This window comes from Pithys albifrons, chromosome 6 (genome assembly GCF_047495875.1).
Source record: "Pithys albifrons albifrons isolate INPA30051 chromosome 6, PitAlb_v1, whole genome shotgun sequence".
Classification (NCBI taxonomy): Eukaryota; Metazoa; Chordata; class Aves; order Passeriformes; family Thamnophilidae; genus Pithys; species Pithys albifrons.
This window is the reverse complement of record NC_092463.1, coordinates 15,489,036-15,505,850: the sequence shown is the minus strand read 5'-3', so window position 1 is coordinate 15,505,850 and position 16,815 is coordinate 15,489,036. Positions and strand designations below refer to the sequence as shown.

At 40.9% G+C, this 16,815-nt stretch overlaps 1 protein-coding gene across 5 annotated transcripts in view; it reads right to left on the bottom strand.

Annotated features, from left to right (window-relative positions):
• Window positions 1-16,540, bottom strand: part of DICER1 (dicer 1, ribonuclease III) — a 59,446-nt gene extending 42,906 nt beyond the window's left edge. For 3 of the 5 annotated variants that reach the window (XM_071557594.1, XM_071557596.1, XM_071557598.1), the window contains exons 1-3: window positions 16,233-16,390; window positions 1,479-1,544; window positions 498-598 (exon numbers count right to left, since the gene is read on the bottom strand). The gene's annotated coding sequence lies outside the window, so the exon portion shown is untranslated. Of the gene's footprint in view, window positions 1-497; window positions 599-1,478; window positions 1,545-16,232; window positions 16,391-16,467 lie in introns of those variants that run through there. The other 2 variants (XM_071557595.1, XM_071557597.1) reach the window with 2 other exon arrangements.
• Window positions 16,541-16,815: the final 275 nt, after the last annotated feature.

Here is a 16,815-nt window from a genome sequence, read left to right as displayed (position 1 = left end):
TGAAACTAAGACAATAACAATTTGTCATTTCCTCTTCTCACCATCTACTTTGTATCTCCTGTCTGGAACAACATAAAAGTCCAGTTCTAATTCTAACTCTGTATCACTCCTCTTCCCACTTTTTTTAAAAAACTTATTTTATTTTATCAACACAACCATGTTTGAATATAAAATCCACAAGAAATATTTAAACATGCACACATCCTTTAAAAAAACTGAATAGATCTCTAATAATACTCAGCTTCATCAGAAGTATCACACCATGTGTTTCATGACAAACATCTTGATCTGAGCGACTGCTGTGTCTAAACTTCTATGGATAAAATGGAGTTGCTACTTTCATTATTCTTTCCAAGGAAATTCACAGCAAATTTCTATTACCTCTCATGGTTACTTTACTCTGTGGTTCTGAAATAGCTTTAAATGTAAGACAGAAGAACACAGTGCAGTGATACAGTGAAACCTGCTTGCCTCTCCACTACCAAGCAGAGTCTTACCGTTTTAATTTCTGCAGTCTCTGTGTTTACGCTTCCCGAAGTGCATTCTGACATCATGATATCAGCTTGTAGATTAATCACATCATTTGCAAGCTTTGGCTCTTAAAAATAAGAACAAAAATCTATGAACTAGAATAATTATTTGAAAAGGGAACTACAATACCAGGATTAATTGTAGCAATTCAGTTGCTTACAAACATTTAAATGTGCTGAATCTACACTACAACTTGCTGACAAGAAATGAACTATTTAAGTCCACTTTGAATATGAATTATTTTAGTGTACTATTAGAAACTAAAATTCATAATTATTTCAAAGACAGCTTTTGGTATTTAAATGTACACATACTTGCCCAACCCTATTTACAGGTTACTATTATTAATAACTGGTTCATGTGAAAATATGTGACTGTTCAATATAATTTTACTGTGGTATGTGTGACTGTACTGCTTTTTCCACACACATGTATTTTCATTTCACTTGAGTCAAACGTTAAAAAGAAAGATCAGAATTCACACCTCTTTAAACTATTTCAATTTGAAGCTGCAAGGAATACAGTCAACTCATGAAAAAGCGGCAACCATTTTTCCTACGTATATTAACATGTGTCTATTCAGTAAAAATATTGTGCACTTAAGATGGTGAAAATTCAGAAAGACAGTCATTCATGGCAATGAATTTCTAGATATAATAGCCAAATATATATTTATACATATTTTATATATTATGAAACTAAAACTTAAACCAAAAATACCATATTTAAGCAGATCCAAAGTGTTCTTAAAGTTCTAAAATAAAAAAATGACACAAGATATACACTTAAAAGTATGAGTTTTCCCAGATCCGAAAAGAGAAATTTTTTAAACCAATACTGAAAACTTAAATGCAAAATGGATCCTGATGAAAATCTCTCCTCCAACCAGTTCCACAATGTTAACAAGGAGGACGCTCCCAAGATTACTTCAGTATGTTCGTTTTTACCTCAAATGCTGATGCTGAGCTTTTCCAGAGTCTCCAAGCCTGTAATTTTGTTTCACCCTAGGTAACCTAAAAGGCAATATAAAGAAAGAGCATTTTAACATGAACTGCCATAAAAATCAATTGTGCCATGTGGTAGTCTGCTTTCTCGCATTTTAATATTTAGCTCTGTAGCAAGAGCACATGGTCCTTCAAAATCTAATTATCGTATGTCCTTTTTTGGCTACGGACACAGACAGTGTCTGAAAGATCAGCCTTAAGTGCTCAGGAGATATTTGCATGTTTTGTTTTATCTGCTAAAGTAATTGCTAGCTGAGGCCGACTAGATTTACAGCTTTCCTCCCCTGTGCGCTCCCTCTACTTCACCAACACATTGAAGAAATCTGCAAGAAAATTATCATGCAACACATTTGAAAGAAAAATCTGAAAGAATGTATGTTCTTCCAGAAAACAAACACTAATTGTTTTGTTTTACAACAACAATACAAAAGGAGTGCAGCACAGAAAATCTCATGAGTACTGCATTCATATAGCAAATATACCTACAAAAATTTTATTCCCCAAGCAACATTTTAAACTCTTATTTGCAGCATACATAAATATATCCCTTTTTTCAGTATGAAATACCGCAAATTGCTGCTAGGATGCAGCAAATAGAAGTTTGATTTATTATAACATGTTCCTGTTATGCCTAGGTTATTCATTTACTCACTGCCTCTAAACATGAACCAGAACACATATTCCATTGAACCAGAAAGTAACCTAACAACAGAAAACTGTCACATCCACGGTAGAAATGCAGAAATATACTCCACCCTATATACATTTGCAAGAAAAGCTGAAAGGAACAATATAGCATTTGGCTACCCCAGCATAAAGCAAACGAACAAAAAAAAGGTTCAATCCTTGCCAAGAAAGCTTATGCCATGTGTGGCTTCACAGAGCAAATTTACTTTACTGCCCAATCTCAGATGGCAAACACAAAGCACCCAGATCAGCAGGTAAGATCTGGAAAACCTAAACGTATGTAATTCTCCACCAACCCCAACCGATTCCTTTGGCACATCAAAGCCATGAGCCAGAAGACCAGAGCTTTAATCAATCGATCGGCAGGCAGGACTTACAGTAGGCCCTTTGAATGCCAACCTAAAACCAGACAGGCCGCATTCCTGAGATGCAGTCAAGGTCTAGTACAAAACACCGCGTGTGTATTGTATTAGCATCTAAATGGCCTTGGTGCACCCGCTCAGACAAAGCCTGGGGCGGTGCTGCCGCTCCGTTCCGCTGCGGCCCCGGCACCTGCCTGGGGGACAGCGGCCCGGCCCACGGAGGGGGGACAGCGGCCCGGCCCACGGAGGGGGGACAGCGGCCCGGCCCACGGAGGGGGGACAGCGGCCCGGCCCACGGAGGGGGGACAGCGGCCCGGCCCACGGAGGGGGGACAGCGGCCCGGCCCACGGAGGGGGGACAGCGGCCCGGCCCACGGAGGGGGGACAGCGGCCCGGCCCACGGAGGGGGGACAGCGGCCCGGCCCACGGAGGGGGGACAGCGGCCCGGCCCACGGAGGGGGGACAGCGGCCCGGCCCACGGAGGGGGGACAGCGGCCCGGCCCACGGAGGGGGGACAGCGGCCCGGCCCACGGAGGGGGGACAGCGGCCCGGCCCACGGAGGGGGGACAGCGGCCCGGCCCACGGAGGGGGGACAGCGGCCCGGCCCACGGAGGGGGGACAGCGGCCCGGCCCACGGAGGGGGGACAGCGGCCCGGCCCACGGAGGGGGGACAGCGGCCCGGCCCACGGAGGGGGGACAGCGGCCCGGCCCACGGAGGGGGGACAGCGGCCCGGCCCACGGAGGGGGGACAGCGGCCCGGCCCACGGAGGGGGGACAGCGGCCCGGCCCACGGAGGGGGGACAGCGGCCCGGCCCACGGAGGGGGGACAGCGGCCCGGCCCACGGAGGGGGGACAGCGGCCCATGAGCTGGAGTCCCAGCCGGCAAGGCTGTTTTTACCACATTCAAAAGAAAAAATTTACTTTGTAGTGTCTGGGCATCTTGATAAAAAGAAGCAAAAGGGACAAAAAGGAAAAACTAATGACATTCTAGAAACTTAATTTTTAGCAACGTCAGTGTGTTCTATCAAACAGCAATGCTTCCCCCCCTCGCCTTTTTTTAACGTTACGTTTTCTTTTAAAAGCTCATTCACATATTTTATCAAAAGAAAGATGATGTGAGAATCCAACAGTAAAATAGTACCATTTTATGCTATTAAACCAATGTCATGAAAAACCACAGCACAAGTGAGCTCCAGACACTTTATGCATCTTCAACACTCACACTGACATGCCTCTTCACTTTGTCATTAAATAGTTCACTTGGAATGTCTAACGCCAAGACACATCACAAACAACAAAACTCAAAGAGAAAGGCAGCAACACGAAATCAGGTTCCTATTAAGTCATCAAGAGAGGCATCCAAGAAGTGACATAGCAGGCACTTCTGCAAATTTCCAGCGCTCCAGAAACATGCAAGCAAACCACGAGTTACTTCTGCAAACCTCAGCCAAGATCTTCAAGCATCCAGGTTATTTGCTCCTGAAACACTTGCTAATATAAAAAACAAGTATCCGAATATATCAGAGGACAGAGACAAATGTATCAACATGTTTTATTTTTATTTCATGGGTTAGTAATTCCGGACTTGAATATAATCACATTCATATGATAGCAAACTGGCTATTAAAAAAGGATGACCAGAAAAAAGGATGACTGAAATTTATGGTTAAAGACCTGCTGTCACACTACAAGCAACCGGCTGAATCTGAAACACAGACTATCAACGTTCTTGCTCTGGAACATTCAAACTGTTAACAACTTGAAAATGAAGTTATCTTGCAATAAGTTCTATGCAATTGGGCTCTTAAGTTCACAATAGAGCTATGATGAAGTGAGTAATCTTCATGCAAATAAAAATGAATTCCAGCAGGAACCAAAGTTCTGCATTATCTAGAGGAGATAAGGTAAAAACTGCCGTTATGACTGGGAGGAAAAAGTCCTTCTGGGCTGGCATCCTGTCTCTGTAATTACAGCTGCTCGCAGATGCTGACAGCAAGGGTGACTATAAAACAGGACTTATCCTTCTGTTTCACATGTTATTCCAGCAACTTTATATTTCAACTATTTTTCTTTATCATGATCCAAACAACAAACTTAGTCAGAAACAACAGTACAAACTTCCTACTGCCTTAGATTAACTCCAAACCAAAACACTCTTAGCATCCAACAAACTAAGCCTTCTCCATGAAAGTCAGGAAAAAAATTGCACTCAGGACACACACTTCTCTAAATAAAAACAAATTTGAGCTATACAACCACTCTGGAACACATTTATTGGATTTAAGAACAATTAGAATTAAATTATGCCACATATTTGAGTCTTTTTAAGCTGCTGCATAGAAAAATCACATGTACATTTAGATTCTAATTTATAGGTAACTATACTATCAGTACCACAAGTAGGGATAACTGATCGTATTTGTGAATTTATTTATCTACCACAGATCCTTTACTTGGGTACCAAATTATTTACTTTTGACGATTCAAGGATTTTGGGCACCTCTGTCTTTCAACAGGAAAGCAATTAAGCAGATTTTAGGGCAGGGATTTCTCTCTTCCCCAATCTGGGGGCAAGCTGTGAGTCAAGTACAGTTCCAAAGTGTTAATTATTCCTGCTTAGGATAAGTAAAAGCAGCAGCTGGCCCTGAATATAACCCGGTGTGGAGACTTCAATGCCATTATCTGCATAAACATAAAGCTTTTCTCTCCATGTGGCTAAAAGTCAAGCTCCCCAAAACATGTGTATTTAACAGTTCTGTTATCTCTGTGCTACAACATCCAAAATTAGTGAGTGTCCTACATTACAAAACGCTTTCTCTGAAGTCAGTAACTGCATGATGCAAGACCAACAGACATCTGGATTTTAAATCAAGCTCTAAATTTCCCCACACACTAAAATGAGAGTTCAAATCTCCTGTAGTTGGTCATAGTATCAAGTTATGTATCACCCAAGAACCAGTGTACAAATTCCAGCTGAACTTCAAAAAAAAAAAAGAACAAAGTGTTTATTATTAACTGTGCATCAAACTAATTTCTCACAGTGCAAACTTTAAAATGTTTAAGTATTATATATTGGTTAGCACATTACTTACTCCACATTCTAGACTTGACAGTTTTTTATGCCCTCCTAAAAAAAGAAGACTTCTCAGCAGTTACACTGCTTGTCTTCTTTTCCTGCAAAGAACTTGTGGGCATGTTACTGGAGTTTTATGTGAAACTGGGATGACTTTCTTCTGGTGTCTTAAGCTTCCACTCTGGATACATTAAGACCTACCAAAAAAAACCAAAACCAAAAAAACCCACAACAAACAAAAAAACAACAATAACAAAAAAACACCACACCAGGGACAGCTTGGCAGGTAACATTCCTGGTAACTGACAAGACAAGACTTGGAGATGACAGGAGGGAGAATGAGACAAGCAGTAGAACACATCCCCACCATTCTGAATCCCCAAATTCAGATTCACACATGATCTTCTGCAGTTATCATCACATCATTCCTCCAGTCTAGGAAGCTCTGCAAACACTTCAGTTCTTTCCCTTAGCAATGAGTACTGGACTAGGAGTACTTTCTTGCCCTCATTTATTGTCACACTACCCTGCAGATGACCAATTCCAGCAGGTCAGACCGACTGTGCTTCTCCAGAGGTCAATCAAATCCAGACTCTCTGAAGACATCCACGACACAGCACAGAAGTGGACAGCAGGGCAGCTCTAACAAGTAAACAGTCAAATACACTGCACTGCCAGCATTTAGGTGACAAAGAACTCAATGTAGTTGTGAAGAAAAGGAGCAGGTTTCTAGAAGAAACCAGGAAATATATGAATGCAATCCAAGTCTTGGAAAAGCAGAGATACTATTTTCAAAAAAGCAAGCCATCTTACTAAAAATCTTTACATACCAAATAATTCTTTAACAACAGAGGCATAAACAAGCATTTTAAAGTAAATTACTCCACAATTAATGTTCCAAAGCGAGTCTGATTACATCAGAGGCACTAACATCCCTAATTTAATCTTGATTTCTATTGGGAAAGCTTTATATATAAAGTTCTTGCATAACCACCCTTTCTCTCAGTAAGGAACTTATCTTGCCTTTGTAGTTTTCTTCACAAACAAGTGTATCCATATTGATATCATTTAGGTGGATCCACAACAATCAAATACAGGCATCTGATTAATTAGGAGAACAGCATCACAGCCATTAACATTCAAGGAATCATAGCATTTAGCTCATTAATTGGTATATTCAATTATGTAGAACAATTTCCCCTCTGCATACTATGGTACATTTGGAAATAATTTACAACTCAATTAATGCAAATGTATCACTCATTTTTAATAATAATGAATAAAACTTCAAATTATGCAGAATATTTAAATATAACTAGCTCTCATTTTCATTGACTAATCATTTGCTTCTATCAACTAATGAGCTGCTTATTTGAGTGGGCATACACAGATGCACGAAGATGCCCGAAGAGGCAGATAATTGATAGGTATGACTTTCCCAATGGCCTAAGCAGATCACGTCCCTAACTTTCAATGGAGATTTCCCTCTTCTTCCTCAGCACTGCTTTCTCAACCCTGAACAACAGGAAATCTCTCACTTCTTTTCAAATAATTACTTAAAAAATGGTAATTTCCATAAGTTCATCTATTCAAGCTACTTCAGCATCTTTCAAATACACAGTAAAACTGGTGAGAAATTATACCAGGCTGTAAATCTAGACTTGCAATAGAAAAACAGTTTTGAAATTAAATTTTAAAGTTACATAATTATTACAAGTTTGACCTTGCTGCACAGACAAGAGGTTAGAGAAACTGAGACTAATCAATTAAAGTAGTGAAGCTAATTCCGAAAGTAGAAGTGCGTTAAACCCTTAGGAACAGGCTGTCACTGAGAGGGACCTGCTTAGTCCTCTTCTAGTAGGATTAAACACATGGCATATGCAGAGGTTTAACATACCATCATTTCACCTGATCAGTATTTCATTTCAGTTTTTTCAAACATGCTCATAAAAATCTGTAGCTGGTTGTACAGTCAAACTCTTCTAAAATAATCACAGAAGAACAACATCTCTGATGGAGACAAAACACAGGAAAGTCACTTCGCATTTTATCACTTTGCTTTCATTTTCACTCAGTAGCAAGACAAAATGCTGCATGACAAAGGCTCCCAGATCACAGCTTAACATGCATTCAGTATGGCATGGTTATATACCCAAGAGCATCACTCTTACTCCTCAATTTACACGCTGCCTCCACAACTGTTTCCAGGCAATCTGTGACCATAGATAGAGTCAGACCACAACAGAATGAAAGAAATCACAAGAAAGAAGAACTGATCTCATTAATGCATTCTATGATAAAACTTTAGGAATGCTTGCTCCAATGAAGCTTAACAACACATACCAACACATGTTTTGTTTTGGTTTTTTGTTTGTTTTTGGTTTTTTTCCAGGACAGAAATTACATCTAAAATGAACAAACTACAGCCCAAGATCCAGCCTATGCTTCTTGGATGCCTAACAGGGAAAAGAATTTACTGTTTCAAGTAACACTTCCACAATCATGTACCCCTAATTAGAATAAAAACTTTTCAAGAATCTATTTTATATTAAAGTTTTCTAGTTTTCTCTTTATAATTAACCCTCTAGACAGTACCATAGTATCAATTGAAAACACTCCTGCTTTAAGTATTGGCTACTACTGCATATGAAGATTACACATACAGTCAACCAGTATTAGCAATATGTTTGTAAACTTAAACTTGCAAATATCGTTTATTCTACAAATCCAACAGGATATAGGAGTTGAGTTTAGCTCCCACTTGAAGCACTCAGCTCGTAACACTGAAAAGCACACTGTTAACATTTTGGATAGTCTTGCTTAAAGATCTAATATGGCCAGTTAAGATCTATCTTAGCTATCATTATATTCGAATGGTGATATATCTAATATGTACCACCACTCAAAAATCATGCAATTACCACCATTCCATGTTTTAACCAAAACTGCATTTTTTACCATAAAATCAACTTTAGTCTATAGAAAAAAAAATAAATCCCAAACCATGGTCTGGAAAATTTGTATAGCCTAATCTTACCCCTAGTTCTACTCTAAAGGTAAATTTATGGGATGGGGAGAAACATCTCATTCAAGTTGGGGAAAAAAGAATCAGAAAGGTAACTTGCCTCTGTCAACCAGTCCAACTTGTTACTTTTATTTAACTTTCCACATAATTATAAAGCGCCTTCTGCCCTGGATAGTGCCGGGTCCTAAAGTTTTGATTTCAGATGAAGGATTACAAACCTCTACCAGGTTGACAGTAATCAAACTAGGGAGTTATTTGGTTTTGAGTTGGGTTTTGTTTCACAGCAATAGTGATTGGGTTTAGAGGTTTAGTTTGTTTGGGTTTTTTAAAATCAGAAGAATTATTCCCCCTTTCCTCACTGAAATACAAGCACTGAGCTCTCAAGAGCTTTTAAAGCTAATCAAATTATACCAGAGAACTTATACATATAATTACAAAAAACCTCATCCCACCACTTTCATAAGAATGGAAAATTGGACAGACATTCATTTTTTAAGTTATTAGGCATTGATTTGTATATGATTGTGTTACTGTCTTGGAACATATAATCAACTACATTTGAGGAAAAATGGAAAGTCAGTCCCAGAATTTTAAGCTGTTTCTTGTACAGATCCCTAATTACGGAGTCACAACTACAAATTACCACCAGCTAAAAAGAAGAGGTTTTAAACTAGGCGTAACTTCAGATCTGTGTGTCCCAAGCTAACAGGTGGAGTCTCAGTGTTCCATCTTGATGACTGAACTCTGATTTTTGTTACCTTTACTAAAAAGCTGTTCATACAACAAAATACTACTATTGAAAAAGTGTTAAATTCAATTGTATTTTTTATTCCACTTTAGTAACATAATGTTAGTTTTTTTCCTCTGCTTTGGTTCATGTCCTGGATTTTCCACAGCTGATTTTCATATATGAAACAAGATTACTGTAACAACACAACTGTTTATAATAGAAGCTATTAACAGAAAGTGAGAAATTAGACAGATGAGAAAAACATGAAACAATTATTCGCATTAAAAGGTGAGAAAAGTTAGCATTCATAAAGGAACAAAAGCAGAAAGTAGCATTTTGGAATTAGCTTTCATGAGACTGCAGATCCAATCTATTGGCAACCTAGTGCTGGATGAAGCAGCCTCACTGTCACTGCTCCTTCCCATCTCTAACAGCTTTGACATTTGTCTGACTCCTTGGCACAAAAGGAGTTCAGCACGTTATAGCCAAGTGATTATTTTTTTCCCTTGACCTAGGCAAGTTTTCTGCTAGTCCAGCAAGCTGAATTCAGTACTTGATGGGCATCAGAGGAGTATTAGAACTGGCATGAGGAGATGGTTGTCATCCATTTTAACAGCCACTTGACTGCCTACATTACAGAAAACAAGGAAATTGGACTGATTGTCATTTAAAATCACTCACCAGCTTCTCTACTCTACTGCCAACCGTTCCTGCTGAACAGTGATATACTAATGACAAGAAACCTAAAAATTCCAATCTAAGCTTCTTGATGTGTAGTCCACAACTATTTGAACCACGCAAAAAGAAACAGAAACAGCAGTAACAGGTTGAACCAATAAAAGGTTTTAACAACTGTTTATAGATGGCAGTCAATGTATTAGCAGCATTATTGGCATACTACTCAAAAAATCAGCACCTGCTCCAGCACCGTGCCAGTCACTCACTACATGCCCTAAAATCATCCAATACATCCTTGCAGACCCTCAACCACCAAGATGGTCAGGAGACAGTTCAATAAAGCATGAATTGTATTACTAATAACTTATCTTCTGATCAGTTTAGGCAATAAAATCTTGAGAAGACTATTTTCCAGATAATTTAGTATTAATCAAGGCAGGTTTAACGTCTCATCTCCACTTCGACATTGCGAAGTATTAAACGTGCAAGGATTACCACAGGGAAAACTGTTCATCTCCTGGAAGTTGATCATGTAACTTTCAAAGACCCAGGGAGTTCATAAATGGTTTTGGCATTCTTCCAGTCCTTTTTTCAATTAAATACTTGAAGTTAAAAATGCATTGCCTTCCTAAAACCTACACACTTTTTTCTGCAGAGTTTCATCATCCCTCATGGCTCAAACACGTTCCTCTCAAATCCCTGAGTAGATGGTACAGCCACAATTCTTCAGTGGAACATTTCACTAACTCGTGGTCTTTGTGATTGAACAGGAAACAATCTGATCTCTATTCAGCATATAAACCTATGGACTTGGATACCTGGGTATACATTTCTTTATTTTTTATTTATAATCTTTGCAAATACACAGACAGTTTCTCATTGCCCTATCACTTACAGCTTGCTGTCTTTCCTTAGTGTCAGTGAACTTACGAGGCTGATGCTGACAGAGTACAACATTCTTTAGAAACAATGAAGAAAGGAAAAACTTTACCCATACACTTTTAAAAGTAGTAGAAAATTTAAGACAGTCCATGAGACCTTGTTGACAGTAACTGCAGAAACCATGAAAAAGATAGAAGGATAATCCCATGGCTCTCAGTAACACATTTCTGTCACTTCCCTCTTACAGGCTCTGCCGTTCATGCTGACTCTGTTCATTACACTGGTAGAAAATATTCATATTCCAATTTTCCTCTATTTTGACTCACAGAAACAGGAAAGCCTAAGCATCAAGAATTAAATGAGAAATACACCAACTTCCTGGGGACTCAGAGAACAAGCAGCTGAAACAGATGTTCAAATGTGGGTTTGTTTGGGGGTATTTTTTGTTTTGCTTTGTTTCAAGTAGTACTTTCTCATGCCCATTATCCATCTCCCATTGCAATTTGGTTTCTACAGTCTTGGAGGTCACTTGTTAGACAAGAGCCATGAAAACTGATTTTCAGTAACTGGGTGAGGGGCCTGTGTTGTTTTTTTTCCCTCCAAAACCAAAACCTTTTCCACAGACCTCACATCAGTTCTCAGTAACTTCACACAGCAAGGTGACAATATAAGCATTTAATTTTAGTGAAAAGATGGCAAAAGGTTGTGAGTCACTGAAACAAAAAATTGACTGACCAGAACTTCTAGTTGTATTGTAAGCACTTTCTTTCATTGTCCTCTTCCAAACTCAAAAGCCTACTAACCACTGACCATGAAGGTATGTACAGCAAGGCAGACAGGTCTGCCTGCTCAGAAACACAAAGCTTAAGTGAGGAACTAGAAGTCTTACTTGAGATTGATACCAATATCCTGGTTAAAGAATATCAAATATAATCAATAACCATTATGAGTTCATGAAATCCCAATTCATTAGTCAGCATAACTATATTTAAAAGTTTTAACGTACAGAGACAGAATATAAACATCTACAAACTGTCTTTTATTTATGCATTTGAAAGTTAAACTCAAAGGAGGGGTGAAAACAAAGATACTTGAATTAACTTGCCAAAACTCAGTCAGTGAGAGAAGTTAGGTCTTCTGAATTCTAGGCAAAGTCCTAACCCTAGATCACCTCTGGAAGTTTTCACTTCCAACTACAAGACAACTTCACCTTTAGATGGGTAGGCCTTGCTCATTTCCTCTTGAACAAGAAAATACAGAGCAAAAAATCATAAAAGGCCAGTAACAGTTGAAAAAAATCTGTAAGAAACTTGATCTGCATCAGAAACAAAGCACACTTTGCAAACAAAGAGCAACATGAATTGCAAAGGTAGCCAGCCCAGACACGTTTGTGCAGCCTAATCATCTCAATGGAGTCAACCAAATTAACTTCAAAAAGCAAGATGTATTTGCCTCACTTCCTGAGAAAAGATTTATGCACTCAGTAAGTAGTCAGGACAAAAACTCCAGTTTTCAAAAATAAAATATTAAAAAAAGATCCTAAATTCTTATTTTCAAGGAAACCAATTTTTTTACCACTATCCAGATACTTATCAGCATCTCAGCTGCGGAAAAGGCAGCTACGTGTCTTAAAAATTTATCAAGAATCAGATTCCAAAGGGGAAGACAGGCACTGGAAATCGGTTTTTAATAATTCACAATATGTGGGGTTTGAGGTTGTTTTTTTATTGTGTGTGCATGTGTACAAATATAAAACAAGGATATTTATGAGCAATTTAAAACATACCAAAAAATACCAAAGCCATTTAAAACAGTCACAAACTGACCACCTTTGTTTCCAGCAACCAGTTCTTCAACTCATCATCAGTCCTCCTGCTGCATCTCAGGTCTCTCACACTTACTCAGTGAACCCAAATGAATTGATCCTTTATGAAGAGTAACAAAATGCTTAAAACATGGGCACAAACTGATCATGCCCTGCTCACATCACAGAATTAGAGTCACTGACAAAGACAGCGCAGCAAATCAAGCTCTTCTACTGTCATGTATTAGCAAAGACCAAGAGAGAACAATTTTGATTATTTTCTCTTGGTAAGAAAGGACTCAGAATTAATACCTACACCAACCAAAACAGAGGTCAGGTTCATGTGTGTGTTGCACTTCAAGAAAAGGCCACGACAAGCAGTGGTAAAGTCTCTTGGATCTAGGAGTATTAATGAAAGGAGAAGTTGGACAATGTTGCTCTTCCTTTTTTTTTCCCACCAGAGAAGAGCATTTCAACACCTGCAGCTGTGGAACAATGCAAGTAAATTCCTTGTTACCAGTTTCAGTTCTCTGCTTCATGAATGCATGAACTTGAAGGTTCCTAAATCCACCACATCCCTCAAATGATCAACACAATGTGAACACCAAACCTTTGAAATCCCAACAAAGACTGCAGTAACTTTGGCTAAAAAACTTAATTTTTAGTTTTTACTATATATCAGGTTTCTTCTCTTCTGGTTTATTGCAACATATATGGAAGTCACAAAAGGCTAAAGATGAAAAAAAAGACATCTGGAAGGCGTAAAGAAAAATCACGCTTTCTGATCTACACCAACTATTCTCAGCCTTCAGGATACAGCACTCCAAAAGCATATTGCACAATTATATAGAAACTCCTGTTCTACACAATACTACAATTATACTTTTAGTTTCTTCAAAGGCAGCCAATTCCTAAGTAAATCAAATCAAACTTCTGCTATCAGTCTGAAGAAATGACTGCTGAACACGTGAAGGGGAGGGGATACAGATGGTCAGTGGTTACACAGTTAGGCTTTAGGACACACAAGTCATCTTGCTGCTCTGCCAACAATCCAGCAGGCTTAGTGCACTCCTGAGTCTGCATTACCTACATGAGAGGAAAAAAAAGTCACTGAAAGTTACGGAATAACAAAACAACCCACCTCAGAATGTTTTGATATTTTACCTGCTGCCTGATAGACTAATCTATGCCCTGAAATAAAAATCCTCTCTGTAGACTTGGCAGTTACTGTAATGTTCATCACTGCTAAAGCCTAGAGAATCCTTTTCAAAATCTTCCTGAACTCTTGCTCTCACTTACATCCTGGTTTACTAAATGATTCCCTGCTCTTCTAAGAAGAATTCACGTGTTTGCATTTCGTTTTGTCAGTAACTTGCATTCAGAACAAATCAATGCACATTCAGTCAGTTCATACTGAAAGCCAACACGGGTCAAGTACCGATACTCGGATTCTGATCAGCTGTGCTAAAGCAAATCCACCCTTTTCTGAAACACTGGTAAAGTATGAATTTTTGAAGTAGGAAATGAGAAACATCTATGGACTACACAAAAAAACCCATGACAATGTACTGGCATTTTGAACTGCAGGTTTTGGGTTTTTTCTTTTCATAGACTACTGATATTTTTATTTTTAGAAAAACATTATATATATCAGACAAAATAGTTTTGTTGGCTTCCCTCTACCAGCAACTAGTGGAGGACATTTACGAAGCAGTATAATCACAGGGCAAGCAGGAGTACCTTCCATGGACCAGCTGAAAAGATAGCCCTATTTTTATAGTCTCTGATGATTTCAGTACAAATTAATTATTTCAACTTTCTTGTAAATTTTTGGCATTTTCAAGAGGCTGCTGCACCACATCTTTTAGTTACACATGGTATAAAGGTGCACTGTGTTTCCAATCTGCAGAATACAGTAATCTTTCAAAAACGGGAAAAAAACAAATGAACAACACTTCCCTATGCTACTTGCTTCATGACTCTCAGTTTCATGTCTCATCCCTTCATTGGGTATGTCCTTACCTGAGTCCATTTTCAATCTACTTTTCCCTCAGCCTAATACAATTCTCTAAGGTAGAGGAGAGATAAAGGGAAAATACCCAAGCTGCATTCAGCATTAAATAAATGGACCCAGAACAGATTTATACAATGGCATATTGCTGCCATTTTGTTCTCAATTAGTTGTTAATTCTAGTATTCATCACTTTGTGACTGCCAAGTACTGAGCTGCCACTTTCACAGAACTGTATCACCAACATGCTTTAAAGAACAGCAATACCTAATTCAGGGTCAACACTTCTGAATAAATATATATGTATTTTAATTCTACAGATCAATACAACACAACAATAATATCTAAATATTATACACGTAAATGCACCTTCCAGCTGAAAACTTCCAGCAGCATCTTCAAAGCTCGCAGACCACAACGGATTTTATACAGACTATTAGAAAGACTCCCTTCAGAGAAGGGTTTAGAAGAACACTTATGGCATAATAGAAATCAATTTCAGTTTGTCTGTATCAACTCACTAAAACAAGCACCACCCAGCCTACTGAGCCCACGCGTGCAGTCAGCATTTCAACAGAGCATCCAAAGGGTCTTATTTAAAGAAAATGCATAAACCACGGTACAACAGTGCAAAGTTAACTGTTTTCATTACCACGTTTAGGGAAACCAAACATAAAACTACCTCCCAACCTACACACTTTCACCATTCGAATCCACCACCTAACTAGAAGAACAAAATCTTAATATCAAAAATATTCATAACGAATCATCCTAAGTCCTAAACATCCTCCAGCCCATCAGCTGTTAACTGAGATTCACTTTTCTGAAACATTAATTTTACTTTAAACATAATACATAAAAATTCTTTTTTTCCCCCTAGGTATCAAAATCACAGCCCTTTTTCGACTCATTCGGGCTTTTTTTTACATTACCTAACACAGCAACAAACCCCTGTGCAATAACGTAAGTCTTTTTAACCTTTCCTTTTTCAACGCTCACGCAGCACAAGGTCTGCCTTAATCACACTGCCTTCATTTACAGTGGGAGAGAACGGAAAGGAAGCCAAGAGCGGGGCCAGCAGTTTCTCACATCGCCTTAAACATCAGCACGGCACCGTGGAAACTCCTCTAGGGCCCTCCCTGCGGACGCGGCGGGAGGGCCGCGGAGCCCCCGGGGGGCGCCGGGCACAGACAAAGCCGAGCGGGGCTGGAGCGCGGCCCAGCCGGGCAGGCCCCGCCGCCGCCGGGGGAGCTGCCCGGGCCGACCCCGGGCCCGGTGCTGGGGCCACCGAGGGGGAGGCGGGGCAGCGCTGCCAGGCCCCGGGAGGGAGAGAGGCAGCGCAGCCATCCCGGCCCGCCGGCGGGGGCGCCGGGGCCGCGGGGGCTGCGGGAGCGACACACCCGCGCTCGGCCGCCATGCAGCTCCCAGGCCGCCATCTCCTCCTACCTGCTCGGACGGGACCCAGCCCGGCGCTCTCCCCCACTACAGGCTGCGTCTCATTGTGCTCCTGCCGCCGCCGCTGCCGCCATTTCCCCGCCGCCACCGCCGCCGCCTCAGTCCCCGCAGCTGTCAGGTCCCTCCATTCACCTGGGCCCGGCACGGCCGCCCCCTCCCTCCCTTCCCCTGCGCTACGGCCGGCGCTACGCAAACGGAGCGCCGCCCCCGCCCCTCCCGCCCGTACCAACGGGGGCCGCCCAGCGCCCGCGGCGCAACCCCGCTCCGAGAATGCCGCCGTGCGCAGCTCGCACGCTCCGCATGCCGCACGCGATGAGAGAAGCCACGCGATTGGCTGTCGGCGCCGGGTAAAAGGTGAAAGGTTCGCGAGGCGGCCAATGGGAGGGCGGGACACAGCGGCCGCGCGGGCACTCACGTGCGCGCGCGCTCCCCTCCCCCTCACTGCGAGGCACTCGGCGCCGCCGCGCACGCGCGCGGGCGGGTCTCGCGCACAGGGGCGGGAAGTGGCGCCGCCATGTTGGGGGGGGCGAGGGGCGGGCACTGGGCGCTCGGAGGGGACGGGCGCGAAGGGTCC